The following is a 12827-nucleotide window of genomic DNA, read 5'->3' on the forward strand; positions in this document are numbered from 1 at the left end:
ACACCACTGCTCTTCAGCACTTTGGAGAGGTCCCTAACAGCAGACTTTCCCATGGCAATGCGCCTTTTAATTTCCTGGCTGCTGGTGCCAAGATATAGGTGTGCATATTGAACAACTTCTAACACACAGTAATCTAAGTTACACTCAGATTCATGTAATGTGCTAACAAGCTTTTTCTGAGCATATATTACATGCCCAATATGTTGTAAATTCTCTCAGTGATATTGTGAAGCAGATGTTGGCTCTGATTTTAGAGTTAATAGCTTCATTTACCCAAAGAACCTTAGGAAATTATAGAATGAGATTTAAACTCAGTTGTTAGAACTCCAAGTCTTGTCCTTTTGGCAAGACACACCCTAGGAAAAATTGTATTCTTCATTGTCTAGTAGATGTCTAATTACATTCTATGATATAAATGAGAAAACTAAAGAAAGTGAAAAACAATTCTACTGGGACTTCTGGGTCAGGGTGTGCTAATCTCAGTTAAACTGTCACATACTTCTGTGCCCTGAGCTGTAGGGTTTTTGTTTTCCCAGTTCTTTCTGATTCTGATGAGCTCTCCAAAACTTTATTTCAAAATAATTGGAATCCTTTTGCACAGTTTTGTTGCTGGCTGGAAACCAACGCTTCAGATACCTTTAGTCAAATTTATTTTTGAAATGAAGGTTTATTTTACCAAGGAATGTTGAAAGTAATTTCTAGATTCATCATGAAATATAATATTGTGAGTGACAGGATAATATCCATATGGATATAAGGAAGTCCAGTGAATACCAGTATCATTCAGATATATGCACCAACAACCAGAGCCAAGGAAGAGGAAATAGAAGATTTCTACCAACTTCTGCAGTCAGAGATTGATCCAACATGCAATCAAGATGCATTAATAATAATGGGTGACTGGAACTCAAAAATTGGGAACAGAGAAGAAGAATCAGTAGTTGGAAAACATGGACTTGGTGACAGAAATGAAGCTGGAGATAGAATGATAGAATTCTACACAATTATTTATTCATTGCAAATATATTTTATAAGAAACATCAACTCAGGCTATACACATGGATTTCACCTGATTGTATGTATAGGCATCAGATAGATTACATCTGTGGGAAGAACAGCTGGAGAAGCTCAATATCAGCTCTGAAAATGAGGCCAGGTGCTGATTGTGGAATAGACCACCAACTACTTATATGCAAGTTCAAGCTGAAGCTAATAAAAATCAAATCAAATCCATAGGAACCAAAATGTGACCTTAAGTCTATCCCACCTGAATTTCAGCACCATCTCAGGAACAAGTTTGATGCCTTGAACACTAATGAGTGAAGACCAAATGAGTTATGGGAAGATATCAAGAATATCATTCAGAAAGAATACAAAAGGTCATTACAAAGACAGAGGAGAAAGAAAAGACCCAACTGGATGTCAGAAGAGACTCTGAATATTGCACTAGAGCACCAAGAAGCCAATGCAAAGGGAAGAAATCAAGATATTAAGAAGCCAAACAGAAGATTTCAAAGGGTAGCCTGGGAAGACAAAGTATTATAATGAAATGTGCAAAGAGCTGGAGTCAGAAAATCAAAGGGACAGAACTTGCTCAGCATTTCTTAAGCTCAAGAAACTTCAAGTTGCAATACTTAAGGATGCTTAGGGCAGAATTTAAATGACCAAAGAAATATTAAAAAAGATGGCACACTATACAGAGTCATTGTACCAAAGGAATAGGCAGACACAGAGGAATTTAATAAAACGATGTATAAACAAAAGCATGTAGCGATGAAGAAGTTCAAGCTACTCTGAACAAATTGGTAAAAAACAAGGCCCCAGGAATTGATGGTATAGCAATTGATATATTTCAACAAACAGATACTGCCCTAGATGTGCTCACCAAGTTGTGCCAAGAAATCTGGAGGACAACCATTTGGCCAACTGACTGAAAGAGATCTATATTTGTTCCCATTGCAAAGAAAGGTGACCCAACAGAGTGTGGAAGTTATTGAACAATATCACACGCAAGCAGGATTCTGCTGAAGGTCTTCCAAAAACAATGGGACAGCAGTCAACAGAGAACTGCCTGAAGTGCAGGCTGGGTTTAGAAGAGGACATGGTAATAGAGGAATGTCTATCTGTGTTGCATTGACGAAGCAAAGGCAATTGACTGTGTGGATCACAACAAACTGTGGCTGACTCAGAGAAGAATGGGAATCCCAGAACACTTGATTGTGTTTATGTGAAACCTGTACTTGGACCAGGAGGCAGTCATCAGAACAGAGCAAGGAAACACTGCAAGGTTCTAAATTGGGAAGGGTGTACACCAGCGATGTGTCTTTTCTCCCTAACTTTTCAATCTATATGCAGAACAGATTATCCGGGAGGCTGGGCTCTATGAGGAGAAATGTGGCATCAGGATTTGAAGAAGACTCTTCAACAATCTGCGTTAAGCAGATTACACAATCTTACTTACTGAAACTGAGAAGGATCCGAAGCCCTTGCCGCAGAAGGTCAAGGAGTGTAGCCTTCAATATGGATTGAAGATCAAAATCAAGAAAACAAAGATTCTCACCACTGGGCCAATTAGCAGCATCATGATGGGTAGTGATGAGGTTGAGATTGTAAATATCTTTAGTTTGCTTGGCTCCACAATCAACACTCTTGGCACCAGCAGCCTGGAAATTAAAAGATGTATTGCATTGGGAAAGTCTGTTGTCAGAGACCTCTCCAAAGCACTGAAGACCAATGATGTCACTCTGGAGACGAAGGTGCGCCTGATACAGTTCTCTCTCTCATCTGTTTCAGAGCAACGTACATCATTCCTCCCCTCCTTTTCTGTCTTCCCTCAACTCTGATGTTAGTCCCATTTTACAACAGTGGCCATATTCAATATATATCCTTTTGTAACTGAGATATTTCACTCAGAATAATGTCCTCCAGGGTCACCCATTTTGTATAATATTTCATGAGTTCCTTGTTTTTCGATGTTGCATAGTATTCCATTGTATGAATATACCACAGCTTCTCTATCCATTCGTTTATTGATAGGCACTTTGGTTGTTTCCAGCTCTTTGCTATTGTGAACAAAGCTGTAATAAACATGTATGTGCATTGAATTGAATTTAATTTTAGGTTTAATTTTTAAACTCCTTTATGAGTTATTTCGTTGGCTTACTCGTGTATACTGTATGCCTAGACACAGCACAACAGCAGCACTACAAACACCATAGTTTGGGTTGATATTTCCTTTAATGACTTTTTCTGCTTGGGAATTCTGGTGGTAGGTACTGCATTAATTCTACTGAAATAAAATATTGTGCCTTAATAATAATAATGATAACAACAATGCCAACTTTCTACTGCATTAAATATTCAATGGGAAAAGAGTTCTCAGAACATGTTTTTAATAGATAAACTCCAAGTAGTGTGTGAACCACTGTTAATTATTGTTTGATCTTATAGAGAGAAGTGATCTGGATATTCCAGTATTTGGGAAGATTTAGGGCTGTCTGGATGTTAGGTGCCATCCACCCAACTATGATTCACGGTGGCTCTGTGAACAATGGATCTGAACCTTGCCCTATCCTGTGCCATTGTCATCATCTTTGGTGCTAAAACAGTTCACAACAGTGGTTAACAGATGATGTGGCATCAAAGAGACCTGAATTTGAATCCTAGTGGGACCATTTATTTATTTTGTGACCCTGAGCAAGTTTACCTCAAATTCCTTGCCTATAAAATGATGACAGCATTTACCTTGAAAGATTTTTATTCTGTGACATTTAATTATCCATAGGAGCTCTAGTGGCTTAGTGACAAGAAGCTGCGCTGCAATCCTGAAGGCATGTGGTTTGAGGCCACCAGCTGCTCCATGGGAGAAGAATAGGGAATCTCCTCCCTTGTGATCAGCTGCCTCTGAAAACCCTGGAGGGTCAACTATAGACGGGTGCCAACCCTATGGTACACAATAACAACAACCAAAATATCTAGAATAGAGCACGGCCATTAGAAAATTCTCCTGAATAACTGGCTATTTATAATTACTGAATGATGGTAGAAAGTTATCAAGAGAAAAGGAATATACAGTCACTATTGAAAAATGAATTGGTCAATGTTCAACCATGTCAGGAGGTAACATATGAACTAAGGAAAAAAATATTAATTGTAGAAGTTCATGCTACACTCAAGGCATTGGTGAAAAAAAATGTTTCTGGATTGATGAGCTATCTATTGAGATGTTTCAACAAATAAATGGGGTGCTGAAGGATTTTTAAACAGCAAGAAACTTGGAATATAGCTACCTGGCCAATTGACTGAAATAGATCCAGAATTATGCCATTCCAAAGGGTGACGATTCAACAGGAAGCACAATTATTGAACAAAATCATTACTATCACGTGGAAATAAAACTTGGCTGAAGATAAAATGGAAAAAATTATTACAGCATTACATCAATGGGGAAATGCCAGAAGTTCAAGCTGGATTTAAAAGAGATTGTGGATGAAGGCTACCACTGCTACTGGCCAAGAGCAGAGACTCAGAAAAAAAAGTCTACCTGTGTTTTATTGACTATGAAAAGGCATTAAAATTTGTGAATCACAATGTTGTTGTTGTTCTTATGTGTGTCAAGTCTTCTGCGACTCATACCTACCCTATTGTATAACAGTTCTGAACCGTGCTCTATCCTGAGCCAAACTGATCATCTCTGACACGCCTGCCCCCAGTACCCAGTCATGGACTCAATCCATCTCATTGAAGGTTTTCCCCTTCTGTGCTGTCCCTCTACCCTCCCAAGCATAATGTCCCTTCCCAGTGACAGGTCTCTCTTTGTGACATGCTCAACGTGTGTCAGATGAAGCTTCAGAATCCTTGCCTCCAAGAGCAGCCTGGCCTCCCTCTCTCCAGGACCAACCTGTTTGTTCTCTTAGTAGTCCACGGTATATTCAATTCTCTACTCCAGCACCACAGCTCAAAGGCATCAGTTCTCCTCTGTCATCGCTAGCCATTGTCCAGCTTTCTGATGCATATCACATAATTACAAAGATCTTGGCATGTATTAGGTACACCTTAGTCCCCAGACTGACATTGTTGCTCTTTAGTACCCTGGCAAGATCCCTGAAAGCAGACTTTCCCAGTGCAATTCGTCTTTTTATTTTCTGGCTGCTGGTATCAAGAGTGTTGATTGTGGAGCCAAGCAAACTAAAGCTGTTTACAATCTCAGTCTCTTCACTGCCCATCATGGTGCTGCCATTTGGTCCAGTGGTAAGAATCTTTGTTTTCTTGATGTTCTTCAATCCATATTGAAGGCTGAAGTCTTTGACCTTCTGCAGCAAGTGCTTCAGGTCCTCCTCAGTTTCAGTAAGCAGGGTTGTGTCATCTTCAGGTTGTTTATGAATCTTCCTCCAATCCTCATGCGACATTCCTTCTCATAGAGCCCAACCTCCTGGATGATCTGTTCCACATATAATTTAAAAGGTAGGGAGGTAGGACACATCCCTGATGAACACCCTTCCTGATTTTAAATAATGCAATATTTCCTTGCTCTGTTCTGCTGAGTGCCTCCTGGTCCAAGTATAGGTTCTGCATAAGCACAATCAAGTGTCTAAAGTATGGAAAATATGAAGAACAAGAATTCCAGGACATTTATGTGCTCATATGGTACCTTTACATAGACCAAGAAGCATAGACCAACCTGTTCTATTTTTAGATTAGAACAAGTGGATACTTCTTGGTTTAAAGCCAGGAAAAGTGTGTTTCAGCACTGCATATTTTTACAATAATTTTTCAGTCTATATGCTGAACAAATAATCTGAGTAACTAGGTGCTATATATAAGAATTCAGTATTAGACTTAAAGGAAGACTTATCAACAACCTACGATATGTAGATAATAAAGCCTAGCTTAATGAAAGCAAAGAGGACTTTAAGCCCTTAATGATAATGATCAAAGCCTTAAGTCTCAATTATAGCTCAAATTAAGGAAAACAAATAACTTCACAAATGGGTTGGTAAGCAACATTATTATAGGGAAAACACTGAAGTGTCAAATATTTCATTTTACTTGGATTAGTAATCTAATACCCATAGGAAAGGCAGTTGAGAAATCAAAACATATTGCATTGGACAAATCTCCTGCAAAATAATTTTTTAACTTATTTAAAAGCAAAGGTACCATTTTGAGAACTAAGCTGTGCCTGACCCAAGCCATGGTATTTTTCCTTGTGCTGCCAACGTAAAGGCGTGTGATTTGAATCCACCAGCTGGATAGAAGAAAGATGGGCCATCTCCTCCTTTGTTTTTTATACCCTCTCAAAACCCACTGGAGGGTCCAGAATGAGTTGGTTTCGACATGATGGCTCTTAACACCAATAATAAAATATACATGGAAAAGCTGGACAATTAGTAAGAAAAACTGAAGAAGAGTTGATGCCTTTGAATTAGGATGTTGGCTAAGATTATAAAATAAACTGTGGACTACCAGAAGAATGAATAAATCTTTCTTGGTAGATGTACAATCAGAATGCTCCCTAGAAGCAAAGATAAAGGGAGCTCTCTTCTTGCCTTGTGGCAAGAAGCTGCTCTGCAATCCCAAATGTGCATGGTTCAAAACCACCAGATGCTCCATTGGATAAAGATGTACATGTCTCCTCATGTACCAGTCAGATCTGACTTGACAGCACACAGCAGCAACAACAACAAAATAGCAGCAAAGATGAAGAGATTTTGTCTTTCTTACTTTGGCCATGTGTTACGAGGGAGGCCCTGAAGAAATAAAAACATTATATTCATTAGAGCAGTTGTTGTTATGCGTCTTTGAGTTGGAACCAATTCATAGCTGACTTTCTTAGTGGATTTTCAGAGGCAAACACTTGCACAGCAGGAGATGGCCCATCTCTCTCCCTTGGAGCAGCTGTTAATCTGAACTGCTTGCCTTTGGGGTAATAGTGCAACTTCTTACCACTAAGCCACCAGAACTCCCTTGTTAAAGTTCAGCAAAAAAGAAGATGCTAGAGGAGATGAGTTGTCACAGTGATTGCAACAGTTGTCTCAGATGCAATGAGGACAGTGAGCAGCATTTCATTATTATAAAGAACACAAAATTGCTTTGAGTTGAAAAATTACTTGAGAGTACCGAATGACAACATTTATAATAACAAACTTGAGTAAGTTAAAGGTGGAGGGTCAGCGCAGGAGAGGAAGACCCTGGATGAGATGGATTGACACAGTGACTGTGGAAATGGGGGCAAGTGTGTCAGAGTCAGTGAGATTATCCGAAGATAGGGCAGGGTTGAGAGCTATAATGTACAGAGGTAAAAAATACCTTCTCTTCTAGAATGTTCCTTTCTCTTCTTTTTTCTCTTTCCGTGTTTCTCTCTTATATTCTCACACCCTCTCTACTCTAATGCTCTTTCAATCCACCTAGTCATTGGGCAAGTTGAAGTAAGATTAATTACTAAAGAATATTCAGTTCTTGGCCTTCCACACAGAAGAAACCAATGTGTTTGAAGACTCTGAAGAGAATCATTGGTTTTATAAGGGCTTAATAAAAGTCAACAATGAAACAAAACCTTTTCCTCCCGGAATCATTTGCATTCCACTGTTCCTGAACATCTGGGGAGTGATGAGGACAGCCTTCACTGGGGGCTCCTCAAACCACCACTTTTTAGGTTGTAGCTATGTCTGTGTTTATGCCTCATTTGGAATATAAACTATCATTCCAGTATGTTCTTTCTGAAGCTGCCACTAACTATGTGGGTGAATTATTTCCCAACTTTGAACTCTCCAGTTTTCAGAATAGAACAAGTCAGACAAGGCTCATTATAATTGATGAAAGTTGATGAAAATACCACTCAGATTTAATGCTTAATCTTATACTTTTATGTCATTTCCTGTATATCCATCTCATCTTGACAGCAGGCTCTTGAAGTAGGAGGACAGTGTCACATTCCGTAGGGGAAAGCAGAAGATTTAGAAGTTCAAGTTCATGTTCAAGCTTTAGCCTCTCTGCTACTTGCCAACACATGTGAATGGAGGTGAGTCACTTCATCTCCGCTATTGTGGATTCCGCAACTCTAAAACTAATAAAGTCACCTTCAGCAGGGATATTGACAGGACAAAATAAGATAATTACTATAACACTTCGTACATTAAAAAAAATGTTTCCTGTTGTTGTTGTGTTGTTGAGTCACTTGAGACTCAGCGGCACTACGTGCAAGAGCCTTAAACCCTGCTCTATCCTCTACCAACCTTATTGTCTCTGACACACCTAGCCACATTGCCCCAGTCACTGAATCAATCCATCTCATCAAGGGTCTTGCTCGCCTATGCTGTCCCTCCACCCTCCCAAACATGACATCCCTCTCCAAGGACATGTCCAAAGTATATCAGATGAAGCTTTAGAATCCTTGCCTCCAAGGAGTAGCCTGGTCTCACCCTCACCAAGATGGACCTGTTTGTTCTTCTGGAACTCTTCTCCAGCACCACAGCTCAAAGGCATCAATTCTCTTTCTATCATCCCTAGTCATTGTCCAGCTCTCCGACACATAGCAGGCAATTGTAAAGACTATGGCCTAGATCAGATGCACCTTAGTTTCCAGACTGACATTGTTGCTCTTCAGTACTCTGGAGAGGTCCCTGATCGCTGACTTACCCAATGCAATTTGTCTCTTGATTTCCTGGCTGCTGGTACCAAGAGTGTTGATTTTAGAGCCAAGTAAATGAAAACTAAAAAACATTTAGTATTGTTATTTTAATTGCTTCCATGAACCCACATTACAATGTTAAGTAAGTTTTTGTTAAAGTCCATCTGATTTAAGAATAAAATTAAGTCTTTGGTTATTACTGATTTAAAAAACTCTGAAGAAGAGTAATGTTGGTATCTAATTAAAACTTCATTCCCAGGCAAAATGTTAGCAAAAAATTTCTGTACTTTTAAAACCAGTAATGACTTTGAGTGAGGTTTTATAAATACTACTTATGTGAATATTCTCAAGGTGGTGGTGGCTATTATGTACTGTCAAGTCGTCTGCGACCCATGTTGTTGTGTTGTTGTTAAGTGCCATTGAGTCATAGATGACTCATAGAGACCCTATGAATGAAAGACCTGGACGCTTGTATAATTTTCATCCTTTCTTCAGGTTCATAGGGTTTCCAGAGGCAAGCTATTTCAGAAGTGGATGCCACTCCTGCTTCCAAGCTTGTTTTAATCGGGGAGCTCGACCAAACACAGTCCACCATGGGTGACCATTATCGCATCAGTGTCATCAGAGTGTTCAGCTTCACAGCAACCACAAGTTACCTCTGTACGGCAAGTGGACACACCGGGGCAATACTACCTAGGAGAATGTTTGACCAAAACCAATTAAAAACAGGCCTGAGGGCTGCAAATAAAAGTCACCCACCTTTGGCGTAGTAGCATCACTTTCTGTCCACTAGGCCCACTGAGCTCCATGTGCCTGCAAGCCATAGCAACCTTATATACAGCAGGTCTGAAGTCTTCCCTGTCTTGAGCCAGTTTCATTGATTCAGAGACATCAATTCCCATTGCCCCAGTTACTGTATCAATCCATCTCATCTGGGACATTTACATTAAGATTTATATGGTAAAAAATAAGTATCAAAATTATATTTTCAATGAAATGTTAATGTTCTCTGTGGGATTGATTCTATTAGACTTTCTTTACATACTTTAAATACTTTATTTACATAGTATTTTGTTCTCATTGAAACTATGAATACACAGATTATGCTGAATTAAACTTTGACTTCTACATAATCCCAACTAATGATTTAGCCCCAAGAGACTTACATCTACTAGAAGTAGAAAAAGTAGTTCTATTTATAGAAGTGCCTTCTTATTTTCATAGCTTAAAAAAATGATATTATTTTTAAATTGTACAAATAATATTGTAGAAAGTACAAGTACAAATGTAATATTACTATTATAGAATATTTCAGGAATGTGTGTTGTGTTGTTGTTAGATGCCGCTGAGTCGTAGATGACTCATAGCAACCCTTTGAATGAAAGACCTGAGCACTGTTCATAAAGTTCCTGGAGGCAAGCCATTTTGGTAGTGAATGACACTCCTGCTTCCAATTTTATTTTAATCGGGAAGCTCCACCAAACACTGTCCACCATGGGTAATCATTATCACATTAGGCACATCATTGTCACAGTGTTTAGCTTCACAGCAACCACAAATTACCTCTGTACAGCAATGCACAAACCAATGCTATACCACCTAGAAGACTGACAAAAAAATACTCAAAAATTTAGGAAAGAAGAAAAAAAAAATGTTTCTCAAATTCCATCACCTAAAGATAACCATTATTAAATTTTTGACTTATTACTTTGCAGTTTTGTTTTTTTTTTAAATACAATCCAAGGGAGCTCTGATGGCCTGGTGGCAAAATGTCGCACAATCCTTAAGGCACGTAGTTCGAATCGACTACATGCTCTGCTGGAGAAGGAGGGCCAATCTCCTCCTGTGCCAGTCACAGCCAATTCAACAGCACACAACAAGGAAGGAAAAAAATCCAGGAAGATTTTTAATCACCTTATCTACTTGGCTAGGGATTTCACTTGTGTTTCCTTTTCCTTAGTTGACTTTGGATGAAGTTTCACTGTCTTAGATTTGTTGTTGTTTATAAAATGATTATTAGAAAACTTGTCTTGGATTATGACAGCCAAAAGAAACATGACTCGCAAACACATGTGTCACACTGAAGAAAAGAAATGTCTTCTTCTACATTATTAGTGTGACAAGTGAGTTAAAAGAGGGCTGTTGACATTTCACCCAAGACATCTGGGAATTTCAGCCCCTCTTGCTGTGGATGCTCAGATGCCCTTCCTGGTTACTTTTCCCCAGTCCAGCACTGAAGGAGTTAATACACGATCTTGGACCCCCTCCCTATCCCCCAAGCCTATATAAGGATGGAGGTGTGAGTGACCAGGGAAACCCCTAATAAATTCAGGGTGGCAACCTTGCTGAGGAGGGAGAGGTGACTTGTTCAGCATTTTAAGCCTTTTAGCTAGTGTCCTTTATCACTGATTGATTTATTGGATATTTATGCAGTGGGCAGGGGGTTTGAAATATAACATAAGCGCTTCCTGAGACGTCAGTACTCTAATGTTAGTGGTCTGAACAGGGATGTAATTCATATCTGCAGGTGCTTACTCTAGTATCAAATACTTCAATAACATCATGCCTGTGGAATCCACTATTCCCTAACGTCCTATTTGTATTCTGATATGCCCACGTCTTTTCCTATGTGTGTTTTCCTTTCTTAAGGAGCTCTCATTTCCTTCAATAGGATATGTTTTATTTCATCCCCTTTCCTGCGTTTACTCATATTAATGTCACCGCATTCACTGGTAATAGCTGAGCCTGGAAATAACCCGCATATCCACATAAATATTAGCCTGAAATGCAGTGCCTGGGATGCATTACTGAGAAAGAATGAAATGGAACCAAGTGGAATGGGATAGAAGTAGCAGTTTCTTTTGGAATTCCAAAGAATTCCAGCCCAGTGAGGGAACAACACATCAAGAGGACGTGGTGGTTTCTCACTAGCATTGGCAGAGTTGGGAACCAGGAAAGAAAATTTTGGGGTTTGGATGTATAATTTCTTGCTGAGGAGCTCTTGATTGATTGACAAAAATATGCTGTTTGTTGTTGTTATGTGCCATTGAGTCTTCTGCAACTCATAGCCACCTTATTATGTACAATAGCTGTAAACCCTGTCTTATCCTAAGCCAGTCTCGCTGACTCTGACACACCTAATTCCATTGCCCCAGTTACTGTGTCAGTCCATCCCATCCAGGTCTTCCTCTCCTGTGCTGTCTCTCTACCTTTCCAAGCATGACATCCTTCTCCAAGGACTAGTCCTTCCTTTTAACATGCCCAAAGTATGTGAGATGGAGCCTCAAAATCTTTGCCTCCAAGAAGTAGCCTGGATTCACCCTCTCCAGGCAGACCTATTTGTTCTCCTGGCAGTCCATAGTATGTTCAATACTCTTCTCCAGCACCACAGCTCAAAGGCATCAATTCTTCTGTCATCCTTAGTCATTGTCCAGCTCTCCGAAGGATAGCAAGTAATTGTGAAGACCAAGGACTGGATCAGGCACACCTATCAGTCCCTAGACATCATTGCTCTTTAGCAGTTTAGAGAGACCCTCGACAGCTGACTTTCCCAATGCAATTCATCTTCTGATTTCCTGACTGCTGGTGCCAAGAGTGCTGATTGAGGAGCTGAGCAAGTTGAAATTGTTAACTAAAAAATATAGCACAGTTGGAAAAAAAATTCTTCTTGAGTTTTATATTATTTTTATTTGTAGTGACATAACTGATTTTTACCAAGAAGTCAAAGCAGAGGAATTTGAAGAGTTTCAGCATCCTGTTCTAGAGGATGAACAATGAGGATAAAATGCTGTCTTTGAGGAAGAGTCTTGTCTTTCTCTCCAGTTGTCCGTATATTTATCTGGGACTGCTTTGTGCTGGCAAGGCTATCTTGCTTTAGTATGAGGAAAATCTGATCTAGGTCTCAGGAGAATTTCTTAGGTTTTATTTTCTCTTTCTCAACTTTTCCATCTGTAAATTAGCTAGTAATTTGACTAGCTTACAGATAGAGAAAACACTTCTTTTTAATTTATACAATTTTGTTTTGTTAAATGCGGTTGAGTTGGAACTGATTCGGAGCTGACCTTCCAGTGACTTTTCAGAGGCTGTAAATCACAAGAGGGGAGATTGTTCACCTTTCTCCTATGGAGTAGCTGGTAGATTTGAACTTGCTGACTTTGGGTTGACAGCACAACCCTTTATCTACCAGAAACCAGAGTAT

This window comes from Elephantulus edwardii, unplaced genomic scaffold (assembly GCF_000299155.1).
Source record: "Elephantulus edwardii isolate Elephantulus edwardi_28Jun2011 unplaced genomic scaffold, EleEdw1.0 scaffold00038, whole genome shotgun sequence".
Classification (NCBI taxonomy): Eukaryota; Metazoa; Chordata; class Mammalia; order Macroscelidea; family Macroscelididae; genus Elephantulus; species Elephantulus edwardii.